Source organism: Balaenoptera physalus, assembly GCF_965194825.1.
Source record: "Balaenoptera physalus genome assembly, chromosome: 20".
Taxonomy (NCBI): Eukaryota; Metazoa; Chordata; class Mammalia; order Artiodactyla; family Balaenopteridae; genus Balaenoptera; species Balaenoptera physalus.
In genome coordinates this window covers 50,157,071-50,162,255 of record NC_138901.1, presented here as the reverse complement: position 1 = coordinate 50,162,255, position 5,185 = coordinate 50,157,071, and positions in this window count along the sequence as shown.

Here is a 5,185-nt window from a genome sequence, read left to right as displayed (position 1 = left end):
GCAAGCGGGGGCTACTCTTCATCGCGGTGCGCGGGCCTCTCACTATCGCGGCCTCTCTTGTTGCGGAGCACAGGCTCCAGACGCGCAGGCTCAGTAGTTGTGGCTCACGGGCCTAGTTGCTCCACGGCATGTGGGATCCTCCCAGACCAGGGCTCGAACCCGTGTCCCCTGCACTGGCAGGCAGATTCTCAACCACTGCGCCACCAGGGAAGCCCAGTGTGAGCAATTTTGAGGAAGTGGCCCTACAGGAAAGCAGTATACCCTTCTATAGCCTTTTTCCTTTATGTTAGCTAGAATATGCATGTAATGACTGAAACTCTAGCAGTCATATCGAGTTAACCTTGGGAGTAGAAGGTATGCAGGATGAAAGAACATGAAAGAAGGACACTCTGGCAGACCACATCAATCCTGGGATGGCTATCTTTGGATTTCTTACATGTGAAAGAGAAATAAAGTTGCATTTTTGTTTGAGCCATGTCTTGATTTTTCTGTTACTCCTAACTGAATCTAATCCTAACTACAGATGTGGCTTTGTCCCAGTGCAGATCCTAAATGTATGCAATTCACATCTAGTCTTGCTATGACCTGAGCTGCCCCACTACTTCCTACTTCTCTTCTAGTGGGCAGGTATTGTTTCTAAGTATAGGGCAAAAAGTTATAGCAAACGTTGCCAGGTTCCCACTGGTAATGGGTGAGGACCTAGGATGGGCTGACTGGCTGTATCCAGATTATGGGGCAATCTGCAGTGAGATGTACCTGTTGAACCGCAGGGGTGGGGCTACATCAGGGCAGGGGCTAGTCCTTGGGGTTCTCTTCGGGTAGCAGGACTAGCAGGAGGTTGTGGGACCCTGAGCTCTCCTGCCATCTGCCATGGGTGCTGCCTAAGTCCAAAGGCCTGACAGGTTTACAATCTGTAGGTCAAGTCCCTGTCTAACTCAGATATGCAGAGCCAGCAGGTACCTTTAAGAACAAGGGGTGGGAGTTGCCAGGGACAAGGAAGTACAGATAAAAGATAAGCAAAGCTGTCCTCTGAAAGTAGGCAGGGAATAGACACAAACAAAAAACCCATATCAAGCACCAACGTGCACAGTGTTTGCGATGCCAGCCAGAGGGCCCTGGGAAACAAAGGCCATGTCTGTTTTCCTTTCACGGCCTCTGTTCTACGGTATCAATGACCTTCTCTAGTGAAACCCACACCCAGGCTTATGCCAGGGCTATGCTCAGCTCCCACTCTCCTTTTCACGGCATAGCAAGAAATAACTTGTCTCAGGGCACACACAGGGGATGTTTCTGGGGCATTTTGTGCCGATGAGAGCAGTGGAGAATCCAAGGTATCTACCAGTTGCTTAGGCTCAAAGTATTCCTATTGTAAAATGCAAGTCCAGCCTTGTGGAAAGAGCAGGAATTCACCTTAAGGAACAGGAGAGTTTCAGCAAATTTATAACCTACTGTCAAAATTCTGGACCATGCACATTTTTCTGAATGCTTCTGGACTAAATTTAACTTTAGTTTGATAAACTTACTCCATTATCTTCAGACTGTTCTATCTTGGTATACACTGGCCCAAGAATGCCTCTTGTTCAAAATCCATTACCAGCGCCAATTATTTTAAAATACATTTCCCAAAATCAGGCAAAGGGACCTTCACTGGTCCAGAAGGGGTCAGTGTGGGAGGCTCAGTGTGGAATACAAAGTGTTTGGGTCCTCAAGTCAGGCAGACCTGCGCTGAGATCAAGACTCTCACACTGGAGTCCAAAGATACTATCTGTAGTTGTGGAACAAGAAATGAAGGAGTACATCCATTACTTAGAGTTGCAAGATGACCAGCTGAAGAACTAAAAGTATTGATAAAACCTTCCCGGGAAGCAGTTTGGGAGATGAAAGGGAGATGCTGTTAGTGCACTAGAGCCTTTTCTCTCACAGCAGGAGGTCAATTGATAAATCAAGAAATGATATTCCTGCACTGTTGGTGGAAATGAAAATTGGTGTGGTCACTATGGAAAGCAATATGAAGGTTCCTTAAAAAACTAAAAATCGAGTTATCATATGATCCTGGAATCCCACTCCTGGGCTTATATCCAGAGAAAACTCTAATTTAAAAAGATACATGCAGCCTAGTGTTTACAGCAGCACTCTTTACAATAGCCAAGACATGGAAGTGACATAGATGTCCATTGACAGATGAATGGATAAAGAAGATGTGGTATATATATGTGTGTGTGCATATATATGTATATATATATGTATATATATATACAGTATATATATATATATATATATATATATATATATATATGGTGTGTGTGTGTATATATATATATATAGTGGAATATTACTCAGCCATAAAAAAGAATGAAATAGTGCCATTTGCAGCAACATGGATGGACCTAGAGATTATCACACTAAGTGAAGTAAGTCAAATAGAGAAAGACAAATATCATATGATATCACTTATATGTGGAATCTAACATATGATACAAATGAACTTATTTACAAAACAGAAACAGACTCACAGACATAGAAAAGTAACTTATGGTTACCAAAGGGGAAAGGGGGGGGGGTGGGATAAATTAGGAGTTTGGGATTGGCAGATGCAAGCTACTGTGTATAAAATAGACAAACAATAAGATCCTACCATATAGCACAGGGTACTATATTCAATATCTTATAATAAACTGCAGCGGAAAAGAATTTTTAAAAAGAAATAATGATATTTTTTCAACACATGTTTATGATGTGCCAAGCACTGTTCTAGGTATCAAGGATACAAACATAAAATACTAAACTAAAAAAAAGCCACTGTACACATTATTCTACTAATAAGCCTATTGGTTAAAGATGGAGACATTAAGATGACTACCAGAAGAAACAGTAAAAGTCTGAAAAGAGTTCCTTTGGGGAGAGGATTTAGGATATGTATATACACACACTTTCTTAGATATAAAAATTTTTTAATTATCAACAAAATATTCTACTACCTACTAGCTATATATCCTTGAATAGATTAAATCCCCTAGGCCTCTGTTCTTTTGTCCGGAAATTGGGAATAATGACTATTTATTACAGGAGTACCTGGCATAAAGTAGGCATAAAAATGTCAGTCCCTCCCCTCTGCCTCCAATGTAATATTTTGTAGCTCGAGGTCTTCAGGCTGAGAAGTGACATCCGTTCTTGGGTTTGACTGGCCTGAGCAAGTCACATGACTTTTCTTTGCCTGCTTCTGTCCATCTGACACAAAGCTGCTCATCTCAAATTTCTCTGAGTGCTACAAGAACGGGATGTACACTGGTGAAAACTGAGCATTGTGAAAGAACACTGACCAAGTATTAACATGGTTTCCATTTGGATGATACTGTGCAGATAGATATTCGTGTCATGTTTACTGCTCACTTATAGATAGCTAAGGTAAATCCACTATCCTGACCAGTATTATTGCCTCAGAACTTTCACAATTGGCTACTTTAATCCCTGAGGCACTGAGGGCCTCATGATGTAAGGGAGAGAACAATTGTGAATGAGAGAGAGAGAGAGAGAGAGAGATCACTGTGTGAGATCAGGATGTAATTAGTAGAAAAACACTAAAGATGTCGGCACGACCGAGCAAGGAGGATTGCTGACATCCAAGCTGGCCGTAAAGGGGAAAGTGTACATATATGGTCCTCTGTGTGTCTACACATATACAAATACGCAGGGGGATGTGCCTGCAGGTTCTGTGATGTGTCAGTGGGTGGGGTGGGGCAGGAGGGGGAGAGTGGATTGGGGGTGGGGTGCAGGCAGCAATGTGCTGGTAAAGGTCTAACAGCCCGTCCTGGAGAGGAGATCCCTGATTTGTAACGGTTGCCAATTTCAATGGTGTAAATGCTCCCAATGAGGCCAATTTCAATGTACGAAGTTAAGTCACTGAATGCAGAGTTGAGAAGAAAAGCGCAGAGGCAGCTCTTACTGGTCGGTACTAGCAGTTCCACCACGTTGCTGGCTGCAGGTTTCCAGCACCATTCTCTTTCAGAAACAGAAACAACTCCTTACACTCATCTGCTTCAAAATTTGTGGATATTGCTTTCACTTTTATTCCAAAATCCAATCCATAAGTCCCAAACAGAATTGTTCATTCAACCCTGGTTGATTATTTAATCCTTTGTAAACTTCATGGCTTATCCCGGCTCACAGGAATCCTGGAACCAGAGTTTTGTTTGGTTGGGTTTTTCCTCCGAAATCTACACAATGGTTGGCAAGACCATTTGTTTATTCAGAAAGCAGCCAACAGGATGCTACAGGCTTGTTAGTTCACCTAAAGATTTGGCAAACTTCTACTGGTCAAGGAAAGCTCTGAGCAGGCAAGAGGGAGCCCCCTCACTTCTGGTGCCCTCACAGTTACAATTCTTTGGAAATTAAGTTGCTGTCTGGTTCATTGGCACATGTATGAATCTCTTCCTCATCCCACAGAAAACTCTGGTTAGTCTCCAGGGACTTTGAAACTCTCCCCCACCTCCTTCCTCCCTGAAATCCTGTATCCTGGAGCCAGCCAGGGCTAGATCCAAGCCCTACGGGGCCTAATGTTTATATACTCAGGGGTCTTCTTTAAGGAAAAGAATTACAAATATAATTACAAATATAAAGCTACTGAGGTCAGGGCCTTTAGAATGAGCCTGTGCAAATGAGGGTCTCCAGCAGAAGCATCATTAGCTTCCAGTAAATATGCCCCCGGAGCCAGACTACACTCAGAAGGAAATTGGATGTTTGCCAGGTGTTGGTGAGTGGTGGAATGTCCTGCATCTTTTTTTCCTTTTGTTTGAGGAGGAAGCTCCAGACCCCTGCTTCTGTTTAAAACTCTGCCTTCGAGCCTGACACTGGAAGACATTATCCAGTTTCTTCTTAGGAAGCCATTTCATTCTGCATCATTCCTGCTGTATCACATGGCTACTTCCCCACTGCTTGATACAGAATACGCCAGTTATGCCTGTAACAGGCAGCGATCTGCCCCATTTGTCCAAGGAAATATCTTCTCTAACCCCCAGCAAAGTCTAACTTCAGAATCACTGTGGATAAGAAGGGACCTCTAGTGGTCAATCTCAGAGGTCACATCACTGCAACCTTCTCCTACCTATCCTCTGAAAGGGGTTCTGACCTGTCAGCTCTGGGTTGCCAGTCTAAGAAGTGGAGGAAGGAAAATATAGGATAGATAAGA